A 20642-nucleotide genomic window follows, 5' to 3' on the forward strand; every position below is an offset into this window, starting at 1 on the left:
AATGAGAACCTCTTTCTAACATAGGAAAAACAACAAAAACAACAACCAAACTCCCCCCAGTTGGATCGCCCACTATAAAAGTCAATGTCTGGAAAGAGAGACACTCCCACATTGCAGAAATTCTAGATCTTCAAGAAGCTGAATTAAGAAAGTAGACGTGTAGTCTCTGGAGATGAAGATGATAAATCTCTGATTCTTGGGGTAAAGTTTAAGAAGTGAGCACCTAAAAGGATAAATTAGTCACTTCAGCAAAACACAGAAACACTGGAGCCAGGGGAATCCAGAGTCTACTTCACTGCCATTACCTTTTTGCTCAGGGATGTGGGATCCCATGAGCCACAGTCTCTTGACTGTCTTTTCAAGAGAGCCGACAGCCTGATGAAACCTTCTCCAGGCAAGTTCTCAGCACTGTTCATCCATCCCATTCCTCTTCTCCTGAGGGTCACATCTTTTGTTCCAGAAACCTCTGGCCGCTCAGATGAGCACAGGTGAGGAATGCCATCCAACTGAAGGAAAGTAGAAAAGAGATCCTCTTGTTTCTAGAAATTGCAGCTGTTTGGAGCATTGAGGAGACAATCTTTCTGGATAGCTAAATGAGATTTTTTACACCTCACTGGATATCTGCGGCTAAGTGGATGCTACCCAAACCTCTAGTCTGCACCTTAGCAGGATTTCAATGACTTAGACATTCTTATTCCTGCTTTAAGAAGTAAAATTCTTTGAAATGATAAGTATATTTCAACTTATAGTTAATTTCATCTAAAGGCTGCATTTATCCCCTTGGTCACAGGGTTTTAAAGCCTGGATTACTGAGAAAGTCTCCAATCAACTTTAAAATCCACCTTACAGTTTATGGTATCACCAGACCGGTAACACACAAATTTTGTATTCATGATGTAGATCCCCACTTAAAAAGTTTGAATAGGTACATTTAGAGAATAAAAGCCCTACTCTTCCCTCTAATATTAAAGGTTTCCCACCATCTGAGTCCATGTTGACGTTCCAACATGATGACCCAGGACTTCCCAAGGAAAATTCTTTGTCTAGCTAAAAATCCATCTATCCTCTGTCATCCTTCATTTATTCAATAGATATTTATTAAGCACCTATTATGGTCCAGACATTATTCCAGGCACTCAGGATTATATGTCTGAACAAGGTAGATGAAGTTCATGACCTGAAGGAGTTTACACTCTAGAGGGAAGAGACAAACAAACAAATAAATTTAATGGGACTGGTATTGATAAGGGCTATGAAGAAAATAAAGCACAGAGGGAGCTAGAAGGTCGGGAGGTATTTTACGTAGGGAGGGGAGGTCATGGTAGTCTCTAGTGAGGCTCTGCTTGAGCAGAGATAAATGGAGGGAAGCTAGGTCCCAGGTCACGTGGATAGAGGGAACAGCACATGCCAAGGCCTGGAAGTGGGAATGTGCTTGGAGTTTTCAAGGAGAGCAAGGGGGCCAGTGTGGCCGGGGTGGAGTGAATGAGGAGGATGTGATAGGAGAGGAACAAACAAGTAATGGGAGAATGAACTCGGGTAGGATGGATTAAGCCATGGTAAGGACTTTGGCTTTTCCAGTGAGACACATGGAAGGCCATGAGAGGGTTTGAGCAAAAATTAACAAGACCTGATGTTCTTTCTAAGAGGAACGCTCTGGTTCGGTCTGAGAGTAGCCAGTTATTGTAATCATCCCAGTGAGAGGGGATGACAATTTGGCCCAGAATAGTGGTACAAGGGTAATGAGAAGTCATTAGATTCTGGATATATTTTGAAAGAGGAGTGGAAAGAGTGGTTGATGGGTTAGGTTCAGAATGAGAGAAAAAGAGAAGTGAGACATGACTGTAAGATTTTTGATAGGATCAAATGAGAGAATAGAATATTCATTAAATGATTTGGGGAGCAAATTTTAGAGGCAGGAACTGGGAAATCAAAAGCTCAATTTGGGACAATTTTGTATAGCTTTGACATGTTATTTGACGTACAAATAAAAATGTTGAATAAGCAAGATATCTAAGCCAGGAGAGATAAAAATTGGGAAATTATCACTATGCAAATGGCTTTTAAAGCAGTAGAACTGAACGGCATTCCCTAGGGTGTAAGGGTATGTAAAGTAGAGAAGAGGTCTGAAGATTGAGGCTTTGGAGGTCAGGAAGAGAAAGAGGAAGGAGATGGAGAAGGAGAAACCCATGAGGCGTGAGGACAACCGCCTTAATTGCTTCCTTGCCGTACTTAGCTCATGTCAAACTCTGTACCAGAAATGCCTAGAAATACCTTTTTTTAATCTCCTCCATTTATTCACACCCTACCAATCCATCAGAGTCAGGCACTTAATTCTATGTTGTGTGTGACTTGTCTTGTGTTTTATTTGACAACTTAACTCTTATTTATGTTTTAGTTCTTTCTAGATGAATTAGTTTTTCTTAATCCATCAATATACTTTTCCATCTCCAATGCTGTCCGTGCTTCAAATTTGTTAGTTGTTTCCCCTCTGAGTGTATCTAGAAAATCTATCCTTCTATAATTTCCCAGCCATCCCAGACCCCATGTGTAAAATACACATGAAAATCATTGGTAGCACCAGCCTAACAACAGAAGACAAAAGAAACTAGGGGTGTTTGGGGTCTGGGATCCAATTCTGAGGTGGTCCTAACATCTGGAGATGTGGAATTTGTGGCCATCATGCTATGGCACAAACTCAGTAGCACTTAGGATCATCAGTCAAAACAAATCAATAGATAATATGTGTTCAGTAAATTATGGCACGAGGAAATAGACATGTATGACAGCAATGCCTGCCCTTATAGAATTCACTCTCCAAATAAGCCAGGAAATAGGCAACAATTTAAATAAAAAATCAAGAGTTTAGGAGAACAATTTTAAGTTTTAAAACTAGAAAAATTAGTTTCAAGATATTATTTATACATGGCAAAAATCTACATATATAGTTAATTGGTATCATTCACAACTGTGCTGTGAAGGGAGAACAAAACATGACATCTTGTCTATCAAAATAAAAGATAACCCCAGAGCCAGGCCTGGCCCAGCACAAGGCCATCTCAGAGTCGGCAAAAGGCAAACACATGTGGGATGCATTGAAAACTGACTCTGAACGCCACTCTGTGCAAATAAGGAGAGCACGGGTGCCCCTCAGCTGACCAAGCACAGCTCTCCAAAGGCAAGGGGCAGACCTGCTGCAGACCTGGAGTGGCAACATTTGCAGACCTGCTTCCCGTCTCTCCCCAGAGACCTGCCATTGTTACATGAAGTTTAATTTTTATTTGAACTAATAACCTAGAGAAAACTATTTTAGACATTTGGTCGCTGGTACACAAAGTTAGTCCACAGCGTTCTGATGATGCTTCTGCCCAAGACTGGTATTTTAGAGAGAAGAATGGTTTTGAATCTGTGCCGGTTATAACTGCAAGTCAGTTGACATGTACTAATCATAGCATATATGCTCACAGAACATGAGGATGAGTGATGTCATTTGGTTAACTGGTAACACAGGCATCACCATCTAATGAGAAGCCAATAGGAAGCAAGGTGACATGGGCTAATTTTATTCAGGCTAGCCAGAGTGGACAGGTCCACAGTGATCTTGTTTGAATGCTACATGAAGAGCATAAATTCAGCAATGATGGATGATCTGATCGAGACTCTAAGTAGCACAAGACGGGGCTCGTTTGTCTTTACAGAAGCCATGACTTAAATGCTCTCTTTTATCAACGTACAGCTTAAAGTTTGTTGTTCCTTTTAACAAAGAGGTTTTTAAAAATCAAACAATGTTGCTCTGTGAGGTTAATGTTGCCTCATAGTTAATCCAACTTTATTAAGTCACAAACAAAGCAGGTAAAGATAAATTGAGGAACTAAAGCAGAGTTTCTATTCAACAAGAGTTGTGGAGGTTACAATATTGGTAAATAATCCCATAAGTGGGAAAACGATAAATAGACAATAATTACCAACCAAGATTCCTGCAAAACCAGATTTTAGACAATCTTATTGAAATCTTAAGGTTTACAGATATCTTCTAGAATAAAAAAACAATTTATTTACATCTGTTGCTGTAACCTCCATTACATAGAATTTTAAACTGATTCTGAAAACCATACAGGTTATATTTTATTTTACTTAAATGTATTAAATTGTTTGCATCTGCCTTTTGTTCATTTGGTTTATTATATTCTGGAAATATTTGTTGTTTATCTTCAGAGGAATGTAATCCCTTTGGTGAATGGGAATTTAAATGAGTCATCAAATTCAAGATGCTTTTTAGTTAACAGAAATTGCAAACCCAGACTAGCTTTAAAAGTGTTATCATTCTAGTTATTTAATCTTCCTTTCTCTCGTTTGTGAGCCCTAGACACCAGATAAATCACCTTGCTTACTGGTAATGCCTCGTTTGGGCTTCTTTTCTTGAAATTTTTTAATTTAAATAAGTCTTTGTCTTAAAAGAGCATGTCATCAGTCAAAATAATGCTATCACTTTTGAAAATATTTTCCTTTTCTGACATGCACCGAGGTGCCATAAAGTAGTGTTGACAACTCCACCTTTAGCATTCCACAAATCTTACGGAGATATATCATTGGAAAACGGTACAGTCTATATCCGGGCTTTGACAAAAACTGAAACGTGGGCTGCCAGCCACAGATAAGGTTTTGAAATGTTAGTCACTGAAAAGGTGATAACACAAACAAGGATCAAATGCGTGTATCCCTTCACCTGCGGCAGCCTGCGGTTTCGAGCCATTCCACCTGTCTCTTGGCAAAGTCAGTGGATATGCCGAGTGTGCTACCAGGTGAAAACACACACTGGACATGGTGTTAGATGCGCTGCTGGGAGAGTGCTGGCATTAAGACATGCTATGAAGCAATACTCCAGCATCTCTAGCAAATTAGCAAACGAGGGACTCCGGGTTGGCGCAGCTTGCCATAGAGCTGTGAAGATCCAAGCAACACGCCATCACGAGGAGACAGTAGTGGCTCAGGCGGGAACTATGAAACATTCTGGACCAAGTGGAATCTTGCCTTCCTCTTCTCCCTGTCTTTCTCCTCCTCCTCCTCCTCCTCTTCTTCCTCCTCCGTCTCCTTCTTCTTCTTCCTACTTTTTTTTTTTTTTAATCCTCAAGTATTTTGAGATTTCAGGCTGTTCTCAACTTCCTATGGAAAATTTCAGTAGCTATGAGGGGACAAAAACTCATGACGGTGGACCCAGACATGAAATATTAAACCAAAAAATTTTTTTAAGACTCTTTATAAAAATATAACCACAAAGAATGGCCACAAAGACTACCTTTAAGGCAGAATTTATAATCATTTACTTCTTAATGGTTCCTCCCCCATGCCATCCATTTTCAAACAAAGCTGAGTTTATGGCCATCATACGAGATTACATTCCCGTGCAGTTGCAGTATTTCTTCTCTAATGATTTATTTAAAAGGGCTTCACCATGATAGCTCTCCAACTTTGTTCCTTCCTGTATATCACTGTTCAGGGTCAAATGCTGGGAAAGGGCTGGTCCCTGAGGCCTAACATATTTCACCAGTGGAGACTCTGGCTTTTCACTTCTCTTTCTCTCCTCATCACTTTAGGCTTAAAGAAGAACAGATGTGGAAACGTTTAGAAAAAGACTAATTGAATTTCACGTAACACAATTTCGCATTGTTTGAGGAAGTACCTAAATCAACAGCACATTTTCCAAAGTCCCAGCCTCGCCTAATTAGAACACCAAACGTGTGACTAATTGGCCACACTTCCACCAAAGGCTCCGCGGCAGATGCGCTGCGGTCCGCACCCCACCCGGCTCCAGCAGAGGCCGGCGGTTTGGCTGCGAGGGGAGACGCTGGCTCTAAATGAGCTGAGCCTGAGCTGAGCCTGGCAGGACTGGGAAACTCCGGGACGGGCCGGGAGCAAATCCAGGCGGAGCAGAAGAGAATTTGGAATGTTTCCTCGGCGGCAGCACCCCGAGAATTACCAGGAGATTATCAGTACATAAATTAAGAGATATCGGGACTCCGAAACTGGGACACTGAATAGCCTGCTCTTTATCACGTTGGCTTCGTGGTTTTAGAACTTGACATCTAATTAAAATATAATCCGATATCGTTAGCGAAAGGCTCCATCTCACCCAACCCTTGACCACGGGCAGATCTGCTTTTTGCATGCAACAGGAAGTTTTTCTTTCTTCCTCATTGTACTTCCTAATGGTGTGCTGGGGAGTGCGTGGGAGAGAAAGGGCATAATTAGAGCAAAAGGAGAGGATGATTCCGGACTGGGTTTTTTTTGTTTTGTTTTGTTTTTTTCCAAATTGAACTTTGTTTAATATTCCCCAAAATACAACGACCAGGATATTTTCACTAATCCTGATGGTGTCACAGGCCACAGTTACTTAATAGGATAAATTAATATTTTCAGAATATTTTTACAAAATGAATTTTGAGATATAGTGTAGCCCAGTTCTGACGTCGTCAATATTTACTAGATTATCCTCAGCCAGTAATGAACTATAATTTTATCTTAGTATCCTCAATTCTGATATCAGAGAATCAATCTAGGTGATGTTTGCATCCCTTATGGCACCAGCATTCTATGATCAGTTTTGACTCTTTGATTCTATTATTTTCGTGAATATAATCAACAAACTGGAAAAACGATTCTTTAGTAAATAATTCTGCCATGTCCTTTCCCACAGATGCATTGTTTCAAATACAGTTTTGTTTTTTTTTTTTTAATGGTATCACAGGAATTCTCATTCCTGCTAGTAAGCAGTGTTTCTTGAAAACATTTGAGGCTTTAAAATGCTCTTATACTCAGATCCTGTAATGGAATTCTTTTTTTTTTTAACATCTTTATTGGTACGATTGCTTCACAATGGTGTGTTAGCTTCTGCTTTACAACTAAGTGAATCAGTTATACATATACATATGTTCCCATATGTCTTCCCTCTTGCGTCTCCCTCCCTCCCACCCTAGAGGGGCGGACTGGGTTTTATTTTAAAACCCTGAGCACATTGTTCGAGGGGATCTTTCACCCTCTCTTTCTCCTCCTGGGCATAAACCCCACAAAACTAGAAGTGATTTTAAAAGTCATTTAACGCACCTTTCACATTTTATAGGTGAGGATTCTGAGGCCAACAGAGGTAAAGTAATTTGCCTAGGGCCACACACCTCTTTGGTGGCCGATTTAGGACTAGAAATCAAAACTGATATCCACCTCTAGTGCCATTTATACTTCCTCATTCATGCTCTAGCTGATGTTGAAAGAGTAACATTAGTGCCGGGGTTTCACAGTTACCTGAAGTTTGGAGGATTTGTTCAATCCCGATTATTTAACCAGCAAAATAATACGCTTGGTTGTAAATTTGCTAGAGAAACTTACACAGTATTCTAATTTGCTAGTCTAGATCCTGGCTTCAGGGTAATTGGATATGTAAAAATCTGAGTATTTGCTTTAATTCAATCTTGTCACTTTCTGTATGATGAGAAATTAGAGTGAAATTATTCTTCTTTAACAGGTATGCTTTTCTGAAAGAACAGGCTCTTTCTCTAGACTCAAGCTAAATAGAAATGCTATTCATATTGATTTTGTGTCTGTCAAATCTGTATTTTACACTCATTAAAGACAGAAAATAATCTGGCTTTAAAGTGTAAAATATATTTAGGAAAACCCGTGTTCCACTGAGGTTCACTCATCATCAATGTGTTTTATGTTTGGGGAATGTTTGAGCTTTTCCTTTGCTACTCACATTGTGATTTTTATACTTCTTTCTTCACAATTGTTTGAAAAAAGGTCAGAGGATAAAAATTAATGTAGCATCTTCACAAGAAAATTATGATTATTCAAGAAGACATGAATATGTCTTTGATCATCTACTACTTAGAATAATCCTTGCTCCTGCCTTTCTCCATGAAAACAGACAAACTAGAGTTGATTATACTCATTTAGAAGTGATCTCCAACTTCCACCTGCCAATGAAAACAAAGCCATAGAACTCTTCTTCCTTAAGTTTTAATCAAATATTTAGAAAACTGGAAATGAAGTTAATAGAAGAAATCAAGATCAGATGTTAGTAAGACACTTCATGCATTAGCAATCTTGAAAGTTCCTTATTGAGAAGTAGCTTAGTTCAGATCGAAAAATACTGTTCTGGATTTTTATTTTCTTTATGAGAGTGTGTAAAGAAGAGTGATCGTGACACTGACGGGCCACAGAGGGACTGACCAGAAAATAAAATCAGGTGAAGGTGTAATGACTTTCTAATAATAAAATGGAATTGTCTGTGGAATAGTTAAATCAACTGTGTGACGTGGCCAAATAGGTGAAGAAGTGAATCTATCATTTACGAGGAACTGGCCTTGGGAAAATTCCTTCAACTCCATTTGCTTCAGACTTTAAGCACAACTGAACAAATGGACTGTGGCATGATGGTGTGTCAGCATGGTGGGTTTTGGCCATTTCTCTTTGTCCCCCTGTGTTCACCACAGCCAAATGGACTGTTGGGTGGTCAGGATTTGTCATGAAGATAGACGGCCACTGGGAAACAGTGCTGATGGGTCTTCTGGGCTGTGATCCAATGCTTTGCTTCGTGAAAAGGAGTACTCCATGTCACCATGTGTAACACAGTGGCTATAAATTTTCTTTCCTTCCTTCTTTCTTTATTAACTATCTCACTGAGATAAACTGAGAACACCTAAAACTAAGGGAAGTATTTTGACCTCTTAAGAAGAAAGACCATTTAAATGCATGCATTTACTGATAGATTTCCCCATCAAGCGGAAGTGATCACTGACTATCTTTAACACTGATGAAGTTGATTTTAATATCATTTGTAGGCAATAAAGAACCTATCCTTTACATTTAGCAAATAATCCAAAATTACATTCTAAAGAAATAAAGGAAGCCCTTCAAATTAATCACTGTGAAGTATATTCTTCATATATCATATAAACCTTTTACATTTTAAATGAATTATTTGGTTTGTATAATGAGTTGAAGTGGCACTAGTGGACCGAACACACAGATATAATGAAACACTTTTCTAGAGAGAATAGGCCCAAAGAGCACCAAATGGTAAGATGGAAATGGAGGGAAAATCTAGATGTTCTGTCTGTAAGATGTAGATTGCCTAGACTTCTTTTTCTTCAAGTCTGTTTTCTCTCCCCACTTGCCCTACCCCTATCTGTTCAATTTTGTGTCTTTTCTTGTAATATCAAGGAATACATCTCTCTTTGCTTGGATAGCGAGAAAAGACCTCTCCAAGATATGCATTATAGAAACACACATTTCTCCCTGTTTCCTTCTAATCAGGCACATTGAAAATATATGTCTTCTGAAAGTTTTATATCAAAGCAAAGTATTTTTTTAACTTTTTTTTAACATCTTTATTGGAGTATAATTGCTTTACAATGCTGTGTTAGTTTCTGCTTTACAACAAAGTGAATCAGTTATACATATACATATGTTCCCATATCTCTTCCCTCTTGCGTCTTAATTAAAGCTTGGATTTCCTCTGAAGTATGAGGACTAGACCAGACCAAGAACTGCCACATCATTTTTCTCCTCATTATCACCTCGTTAAGATCCCAGAACATGCCTCAGAGGCAGGGGGTTGCTTAACAAGGTGATAATGAAGAGAAAATGTCTCCAGCTTATTTGGGGCACAGCCCATGCCAGGTCTGATGATGGCAGACCTGGTTGGACTGGAACAGAGCACACTTTAGGTACTCAAATGTTCTCTGAATGGGTTGAGCTCTTTTAAAGTGTATTGTGTTTTCTTCCCATTACCATTGGTAAGTCAATAGAAAAATAATGAAAACTTTGGGGTAGAGACTGTAAGCTGCTTCCTAATATTCATTCATCTGTTTATTTTTCATAATGTGAACTCTGATTCATAGCCAGGCATTGCCATCCAGCTGAAAGACTATATTCCTTAGTCTTCTATGAATCTAGAAGCGCCATGTAACTATGTTTTGGCCAATGATATTTAAATGGAAACATGGCACTATACCAGCCTGGGCAGTCTCCCTTTGGATTTACCTGAGAGAAAAACCAACTTCTTTTTTTTTGTTTTTGGGGGTGGGGCGTTTATTCATTCAATATGTGCCAAACTAGCACTTTCTGTTGTTGTTGTTTTTATTTTTTTATAAAGCAGGTTTCTTATTAGTTATCTATTTTATATAAATTAGTGTATATATGTCAATCTCAATCTCCCGATTCGTCCCACCACCACCCCCTGCCCCCGCCTTCCCCTCTTGGTGTCCATACTTTTGGAGAAACCAACTTCTATCTTGTTAAAGCCAGAAGTTTTTGTTGGTGGTGGTCTTGATATATGAACTGAGTCCAATATTGCTACACATATGAAAAAAGATTAACTTTGTGTTTTTGTGATGCTGTATTTACCTGATCCAAAGTGCATGTCCTTTCATCCTCAGTTCCAAGATGTCACCCAAGCCAGACCATCTGCAGGTAGCGGGGCGTGGAGCCAGTTCATACCAGCTCACACAAGCCAATTTTTACAAACTCAGAACTTTGCAAACCAGTTGTTAAAACACAGCCATCATTAAAATTTAAACTATATAAAATTATAATTTAATAAATTATGCTAAAACCAAAGGTCAGAAATATTTGAAAAATCACCATTTCCCAATAGTTTTACTGTTTCCTAGGCTCTCGAGTTTATATTGTCCCTGTATGTTGGAAATACTATATCATGGGTGTTCTATGCATTGTTTCCTAACTCCCTGGTTCGTGACATGACATAGGTAGCTTGAAATCAGTTGCAGTGGGAACATTTTCACCATGGAAACTGGCAAATGCTGCACATCAGGGCTTGATGGGGTTTTTTCTTGGCTGTCTAGTCTTAAGAAAGTGATGGAGAAAAGTGTTAATAATGCAAGTTAAAAGCATTAACTTTTCATGTCTAGTGCTGCAGCTGGAAAAATTTCAGTTTACTGAATATTACTTGTAAGAGGGTGGGAAATAGTTTAATAGCAGGCCACCTGTCAGACTTAATGGAAATAATTCTATTGGGTAAAGTGTTAGCAGGTTGGCATGCAACTTCATTTGTCAAACTATGGGTGGATTGCAACTATAGATGAGCCACAGATACAAGTTCAGCAAAAGTTAATGAAATGAAAGCATTCTGTGAGATCAATTGGCCAAATGAAATTTACAGGGAAGAATACTGCATACTTTTATTATTTTTTAAAAATTATGTTCTATACATACTTTATATCAGTAAAATTTATAATAAACTTATGTACTTTTATATATGCATACTTTTTTCTTCAGGGAGCCAGTTGCTAAACATTTACCGGCATACCACTCTCTGAGAACCATTTACTATTTCTCCACTTCCCTCACCCCACATTCAAGTGATTACTAAATCCCCCTAGAGTTTACTTCATCAACGTCACTTGAATCTATATATTTCTGTCCATCCCATGGATAATGCCATAGGTTAGGTCTTCATTGTCTTTCTCCAGTTCGTACTCCAGGCTATCACCATAAGGGTTCTCTGACAGGGCAGATGTGCTACTGCCACTTCCTGCTTAAAGTCATTCAGTGGCTCTCAGTGGCCTAGAGGATTACACCTTATCTGCTCTGCATGGTTCAAGCTCCTGACACACCCCTTCAGTCATTCTGAGCTCCTTGCTATTCTCTTCCTTTATTCCAACATCAAGCCTAGTACGTAGGACGTGGCACACTGTATTGCGATCTTTTGTTTACAGATCTCTCTTCATGTAATAATAAGGATGACAGTTTAGCTATCTTGTATCCCGAGCCCTTAGTACAAATGACTGGCATGTGTTAGGGATTTGAGAAAGATTTGTTAATTAAATGAAACAAAAATCCACTCTAACCTCCAAACAGTCCTCCAAAAGTACCTTAACCATCTTACATTCTCTCCACCAGTGTATGAGGGATCTCATTTTCCCACATGATTGTCATCACTTGTTATGGCTTACCCTTTTTATTATGGCCTCCTTAGTGGTATAAAGTGATATCTTACTGTGGCTTGTATTGCATATCCCTAATGGCTAATGATGCTGAGCATCTCTTCAAGAGCTTATTAGCCATTTGTATGTCTTCTTTGAAGAAAAGGAAGAAGACCAACATCATTCTTTGCCTGTGGATATCTAATGGATATTTGTCGAGGATAATATTCCCCACTGAATTTCTCTGACACTTTTTTTTTAGAAAATCAATTGACCATAAATGTAAGAGTGGTTTTTGGATTGTCAAATATCTTCCATTGATCTATATGGCTATTCCTATGGCAGTACCATGCTGTCTTGATTATTGTGGTTTTTGAAACTGGGAAGTAAGTCCTCCAGTTTGGTCTTCTTTTTCAATATTTTTTGACTGTTCTCGGTCTCTTGCATTTCCATATGAATTTTAGAATCAGCTTGTCAACATATGGAAACAAACTAGCTGGGATTTTGATAGGAGTTGTGTGAATCTATAGATCAATTTGGATATTACTGTCGTTTAACAATATTAAATCTTCTGATCCATGAACATGCAATGTATTTCCATTTATTTAAGTCTTCTTTAATTTCTTTCAACAATGTTTTATAGTTTTCAGTGTAAAAATCTTGCGCTTCTTGTATTAAATTTATTCCTAAGTATTTTATTTTTTGACGCTATTGTAATGGAATTATCTTTTAAATTTCATTTTTGTACTGTTCATTGATAGTGTATTGAAGTAAAATTGATTTTTCTATATTGATTTTGCATCCCGCAACCTTGCTAGACTTGTTTATTTTTTCCAGCAGATTTCTTAGGAATTACTATATACAAGATCATATCATCTGAAAATAGAAATAGTTTTACATCTTCCTTTCCAATCTAGATGCCTTTTATTCATTTCTTTTTCTTGCCTAATTTCCCTTGCTAGAACCTCCAGTACAAAGCTGAATTGAAATGGTGAAAGCAGGCATCCTTGTCTTGTTCCTCATCTAAGGGGAAAGCATTCAGTCTTCCACCATTAGTATGATGTAAATGTAGGCATTTCTTGGATGCCCTTTATCAGTTTGAGGACACTTCTTTTCATGCCTTGTTTGTTGAGTGTTTTTTGTTTGTTTGTTTTTGTTTTTTTAATCATGAAAGGGTGTTTGAATTGTCAAACACTTTTTCTGTATTTATTGAGACATTTTATGGTTTTTGTCCTTTGTTCTATTATTATGTCTTACCTTAATTTGATTTTAATATGTTAAGCTAATCTTGCTCTCATGGGACATGTTGCTGGAATCAGTTTGTTAGCGTTTTGTTGAAGATTTTTAGCTGTATATTCATAAGGGATATTGGTCTGTTGCATTCTTTTCCTGTGATATCTTTGTCTGGTTTTGGGATTAGGGTAATACTAGTCTCTCAGAATATATGGGGAAGTGTTTCCTCCTCTTCTATTTTTTGGAAGAATTTGTGAAGAATTGTATTAGTTCTTCCTTGAATGTTTTTTAGAATTCACCACTGAAGCCATCTGCACCTGGACTTTTTTTTCTTGAGAAGTTTCTTATTCAATCTCTTCACTTGTTATAGGTCTATTCAGATTTCTATCTCTTCTTCAATTTCAGTAATATGTGTTTTTCTAAGAAGTTGTCAATTTCACCTAGACTATCTAATTTGTTGGCACATACTTATTCATAGTATTCCCATTGTAATCCCCTTTATTTCTGTAAGTTTGGTAGTGGTATCCTCTCTTTCATTTCTGATTTTAGTAATTGAGTCTTCTTTCTGTTTCTTTTGGTCAGCCTAGCTAAAATATGTCAATTTCGTTTATCTTTTGAAGAACTAACTTTGATATACTTGATTTACTCTATAGCTTTTCTATTCTGTATTCATTTATTTCTGGTATGAACTTTATTATCTCCCTTTTTATGCTTGATTTGAGGTTATTTTGCTCTTCTTTTCTGGTTTTATAAGGTGGAAAATTGAGCTACTCATTTGAGAACTTCTTTTTTAATATAAGCATTTACCTATAATTTTTCCTCTGAGCAGTGCATTAACTGCATCCCATAAGTTTTGGTATATTGTATCTTTGTTTTAAGTCACCTCAAAGTATTTTCTAAATTACCTTGTGATTTCTTCTTTGACCCATGGTATTAGAGAATGTGTTGTTTAATTTATACATAAGTGAATTTCTTTCTGTTATTGATTTCTAATTTCATTTCATTGTAGGTACAGAACATACATTGTATAACTTCAATACTCTTAAATTTACTGAGGTTTATTTTACAGTGTAACCTATGGGCTATCCTGAAGAATGACTTGCACATATTTGAGAAACATATGTATTCTGCTACTATTGGATGGAGTGTTCTATAAATGTCTATTGGGTCGCATTGGTTTACAGTGTTCAAGTCCTCTATTTACTTGTTGATATTCTGCCTAATTGGTCTATCAGTTATTGAAAGTGGGGTATTGAAGTTTCCAGCTATTATTCAGAAAGTGTTCATATCTCCCTTACATTCTGTCAATTTTAGTCTCATGTATTTTGGAGTTTTTTTGTAAGTGCATACAGTTTATCATTTTTATACCTTCCTAATAGATTGACCCTTTTAGTGTATGAAATGTCATTCTATATGTCTAGTAACATTTTTTTAAAGACTGTTTTTAGGGTATCAGTATAGCCACTCCAGCTCTTTTATCATTGCTGTGTGTATATTATATCTTTTTTTCATTTTCTAACTTTCAACTTATTTTTGTCTTTGAATCTAAAGTGTAGATAGCATATAATTGTATCTTTTTCTTTTCAGCTTTATTGATGTATAATCGACAAATAAATTGGAAGATATTTAAAGTATATAGCATGATGATTTGATATGTGTATACATTGTGAAAGGATTCTCCCTATTGAGTTAATTAACACATCATCATCTAACATATTTATTTTAAAAAATTTTTTTAACAATTAATTTTTATTATTTTTATTTTTATTCTTTTTGTCTGTGTTGGGTCTTTGTTGCTGTGTGTGGGCTTTCTCTAGTTGTGGTGAGCGGGGCCTACTCTTCGTTGCAGTGCAAGGGCTTCCCACTGCGGTGGCTTCTATTGTTACAGAACACGGACTCTAGGTTCACGGGCTTCAGTAGTTGTGGCACTCGAGCTCAGTAGCTGTGACTCGCGGGCTCTAGAGCGCAGGCTCATTAGTTGTGGCACATGGGCTTACTTGCTCCATGGCATGTGAGATCTTCCCAGACCAGGGCTCGAACCCATGTCCCCTGCATTGGCAGGCGGATTCCTTTTTTTTTTTAACATCTTTATTGGAGTATAATTGCTTTACATAGTTGTGTTAGTTTCTGCTATATAACAGAGTGAATCAGCTATACATATACATATAACCCCATATCCCTTCCCTCTTGCGTCTCCCTCCCACCCTCCCTATCCCACCCCTCTAGGTGGTCACAAAGCACCAAGCTGATCTCCCTGTGCTATGCAGCTGCTTCCCACTAGCTATCTATTGTTCATTTGGTAGTGTATATATGTCAATGACACTCTCTCACTTCGTCCCAGCTTACCCTTCTCCCTCCCTCTGTCCTCAAGTCCATTCTCTACATCTGTGTCTTTATTCCTGTCCCGCTCTTAGGTTCTTTAGAACCTTTTTTATTTTTTTAGATTTCATATATATGTGTTGGCATATGATATTTGTTTTTCTCTTTCTGACTTACTTCACTCCGTATGACAGACTCTAGATCCATCCACCTCACTACAAATAACTCAATTTCGTTTCTTTTTATGGCTGAGTAATGTTTTTGACAATTTTTACAATATTTATTAAATCTACTTAACTACCTCGAAAAGTAATTATGGTGAGAGAAAATTCTGTAGATTAAGATCTTGGCCCAAGTACCACCATTTGTATTATCTGAAGGAATTAAGAATATTCATTTGACCAAATTCATAGAAACAGAGAGCACATAGGTGGTTGCCAAGAGGCAGGGGTATGGGGTGGGTAAAATGGGTGAAGATGGTCAAAAGGCACAAACTTCCGGTTATAAAATTGATAAGTCCTAGGGATATAATGTACGGCACAGTGACTATGGTTAATAACACTGTATTGCATATTTGAAAGTTGCTATGAGTATAGATCTTAAAAATTCTCATCACAGAAATAAAAGTATAAATTTGTGTGTTGATGGATGTTAACTAGACTTATTGTGATAATGATTTCACAACACATACAAACATAAAATTATTATATTGTACACCTGAGACTAATATAATGTTATATGTCAATTGTAGCTCAATTCTTTTTAAAAAAGAATGTTCACTGGGACAAAAGGATAAATAACAAACAAACAAATATTTGTGTCAGTAAAAATCAGACAGAAGAGTTTAATTACTATTATAACACCAGCCTGGCCATCAGTGGAGATTGGAGAAGAAGAAATATAAATCAGAAACCAACTTCCTTGGGGACTAGATATTTCTAGTGAACAGACTCAGATTCCTGCTTAATAAAAAAGAGATACTTCTGCTCCAAAATGATCTGATCTTGACTCAGGTTTATTCATGAAATCATTCATTTACTCAACAAATATTTGTTGGTTACTTTCTGTGAGCCAGCCCTGAATTGGATGCCCAGATACAGGGGTCAACAAAACAGACAGGGTCCCTGCTCTCTTGCCACTGTGGGTCTAGAGGAGTGTGTTAAACAGGGAACATGAAGTACATTTTCCCTTCCTGGTGCTGACTGTTCTCTGAAACAGTCAGCTATGTCAGGGCTGGTCATTAGACAACTTTCCTCTGTAAAAAAAAACAAAAAAACAAAAAAAAACCATGTGGTTTGCCCAGCCAACACATAATTGTCAAGCTGCATCTTAGGATAAGTCTAATTCAGCAATGATGTGAGTGACTAAAAGGTGATTAAGAAGAGAGCAAGTCCCATCTCTCTGACTTAAAAGTCATTGACGACACACTTCTGTCCAAAGGAATGAGTCCCAATTGCCCTGTGTGGCTTCCAGGATTCTTCATGGTTCTGCCCCCTGCCTACCTCACAAACCTTACTTTCCACCACTGATTACTTGCTGCCTGTGCCCCATGGCTGAACACACAATGCTACTGCATACACAGCCGGCCCTCCGTATCTGTGAGTTCCGCATCTGCAGAAGGGATGTGTATGCCCATGTAAGGGTGTGTAACCCTGACTTGTAAGGAATTTGAGTATCCATGGATTTTGGTACCTGCAGAATCTTGGAACCAATCCCACGTGGATACTGAGAGATGGCTGTATTCTTCTCTCATCATGGAATACAACCCCACTGATATTTTTTGTATGAAAAATTCATATGCATAAATGAGGATGCTTCCCCATTGCCACCTTCCCTAGGACCCTTTCTGTGGCCTTTTTTTACTCAGTTAATGACTGGCTCCTTTATATCACAGTGGTCATAGTCATTGATTACTAACCATTTTACATCACAATCATTCATCTTTCTCTGCAAGATTGGGAGCTCTTGAGAGAAGAGGATACAGTATTCACCTGTGCTTCCCAATGGCTTAGACCAATGCTTAGAGCTTAACTGGCATCTAGTAATTATTTACTGAATGAAAAAATGAATGAAGGAAAGAAGGAAGAAATGAAATAATGAAAAAATGAAGAAGACCTAGGCAAGAGATTATTTTATATGGAGACAAGATATTGACAAATAATTCTGTGAGGATCAGTTAGTGAATTAATCTTATTGTAAATATTGTGTTGAAAATCAAGGAAACTTACAAAATCAACAAAGAAATGACCCCTGACCTCATGAAATATCCAATCTACAATATTTAAGGAGACAAGACTAATAATGGATTGACATATATATACTAATATGTATAAAATAGATAACTAATAAGAACCTCCTGTATTAAAAAATTAAATTTTTTAAAAAGACTAATAAAAAAAAGACTAATAAAAACAATAAGTGACACAAATAAATGGAACATAAACTCCCAGACCTAACTCAATCCCTGCAGACAGACCTGCAGGCTGGAAGAGTGATTTTAAAGATGGTCAGCTCTTTTCATGAAGTAAATGAATCTTATGCAGAATTTTGAAAAGTTGAGTCATGAAGGGAGAGTATTTTGGAGGTAAACTAAATAGCATAAATAAAGATGGGGGAGAAAGGAATAATTCTGCACTGGAGCTGGCCTGGTATTCTGTAATCCCATTTTGGAATATTGACCTCTTGGTAAAGGAGGATTCCAGGGGCTGCTACAGTGACTACAGTGGCTTTCAGGGTCACTTGGTTTAGCCATGGAATGAACTCAGCTGGCTGCAAAGTGTCTCCAGGGTGATGCTGGAATGAATCACATTTGTTTCTAGCAGTCAGTCAGATTCCCAAGTCCAAGTTAAGTCATATTTGTGAGTCAAGGCATTGTGGTGTGGTGGCAAAGTGTATGGTGGAGGCACAGCCCCATTCATACTTGTTAATAACACAAGTGCTTCACCACCCCAATTTGGGATAGCCTTTGATGGAAAGCCCTTTCCCGATCTGCAAAAGTCTGGCAAAGTACGGATTTACTCTTCTTGTTGTAGCTTAATAGATTGGTCAATGAAGACCTATTTTTTTAAAGGAAATAAGTGATTTTTAATGGGAAGTTTCTCCACAAAAATTCTTCTTGGGTAGGAAAAGTAAATAAATATTGACTGAGTGCCCTCTATTTGCCAGGATTATATGAACTCCAAAAGCATCCTGGAATGTGGTATCATTATACTGATGTTACAGGTGAGGACTCAGAGAAGTGACTTTCTCAAAGGCACATGTGTTAGGATTTGAATCTTAGACAGCCTGACTCCCGCCTCTTTCTGGTGAATCTCCATTACACCTGCTGTTTATAGGAAACCCACACAGAGTTATAAGATGTAGCAATTGTGTACTTCTCAAAACTAAGAAAATTATTTTTTTTATGGCATTAATATTTAATAGAGAGAAAGAACTTTTAAAAATATATAGATACTTGAATATGTTCAAAAATAAGAACAGAGAATTGAGAGTTGCCTGAGAATTGCAACTAAGCAAGGAAGCAAAATGTTCTAGTCTTCCATCTAGTGGAAGGTCAGGACAAAATAAGGTGAAGAGCCAACTCCATACAAATGTATAACACAAAGCTACCCACAGAGTGAGATCTGAGGGGTAAAGAGGGTTCCATCTGTCCTCAAAATTTTTCACTCTTGTATGTTAAGGTTTACAGGTTCCTATCAGTAAAAAACACCTCAGGGTAAGACATTCTTCCCAGGAAGTCTATTTTAAAGTGTACAGATTGTTTATAAGAGTTATTTCAAATAGGATGCCAGACCTGTGTATTTGATTAGAGGTTGGAGAAGGTGAGAGACAGGAGTTCTAACGGGGAGCCACGGTGCTGGAAGGGGCCTGTCATACCACACTATGGGGCCCTGGGCCCCTAGAGATTGGAAGCTGGTGACAAGCTTGAAGATAAAACCCAACACAAAAGTGTTATTTCATTCTTCTCATGGCTTTCATCTTGGTGGAGACAAAGATTTGGGGAGTGACAGGAAGCAGATGTGTGTAAGGGTCAGAGCTCACCATAAGAAGAGAAGGCCATCCTGTGAGGTGGACAGCTCCCTGAGATGTTCAGGGAGTGTGGCTAAACTAGACAGTCTACAAAGTCCCTTCAATTATAGAATTCTCTGAGGATCCTACGAATAATTTTTCTCAGGTCTCAGAGATCCTTTGGCACCATTTTAGTGCCATTTAAATTTATTTATACATTCCACAAACATTCATTTACTCGTTAACTACTGTCCATGTGCTGGGCCTTGTTAAAGAAGCTAAGTACATAACTCTAAATTTCTTAGTGACCCAGGTAAGAGGATAAGTCCAAGAAGATGTAGGATCTGCAAGAAAAATCATTATCTAAGAAGTAAAATCATCGGTGCCACTGATATTTCTCTGCACTTCATATCCTGGTGTCAGATCACAGAGTTTCACATTCTGAGATATTTTGCTCTCACTCTGGTAGACTGGCATAGAAGAGATTTAAAATCACACTTTCTTTTTCAAAAACTATAAAACACTATATTTTAAAAACTAGTCCAAATGTCATGGGGGGAAATGTGTTTACCTGTGACTGATTGTGGCCAAATGCAGGAGTAACTTTCTATCCTTTTTGGAAGGGGCCACTGCAAACCTGCTGGCACCCCAACCCTAAACATGTAGGACTCCCTGACCTTGGTCATCCCTTTCTTTTTGTCTGTTTCTTCAAGCTTAACATTTGCCCAATTGAACTTTGCACTTGTTCCTCAATAGATGCAGAAAAAACTTTTGACAAACTTCAACATCCATTTATGATAAAAACTCTCCACAAAGTGGGCATAGAGGGAAACTACCTTGACATAATAAAAGCCATTTATGACAAACCCACAGCTAACATCATACTCAATGGTGAAAAGCTGAAAGCATTTCCTTTAAGATCAGGAACAAGGCAAGGATGCCCACTCTCACCACTTTTATTCAACATAGTATCAGAAATCCTAGCCACAGCAATCAGAGAAGAAAAAGAAAAGGAATCCAAATTGGAAAGGAAGAAGTAGAACTGTCACTGTTCGCAAATGACATGATAATATACATAGAAAATCCTAAAGATGCCACCAGAAAACTACTAGAGCTCATCAATGAATTTGGTAAAGTTGCAGGATA

The sequence above is a fragment of the Physeter macrocephalus genome, chromosome 10 (genome assembly GCF_002837175.3).
Source record: "Physeter macrocephalus isolate SW-GA chromosome 10, ASM283717v5, whole genome shotgun sequence".
In the NCBI taxonomy this organism is placed as follows: domain Eukaryota; kingdom Metazoa; phylum Chordata; class Mammalia; order Artiodactyla; family Physeteridae; genus Physeter; species Physeter macrocephalus.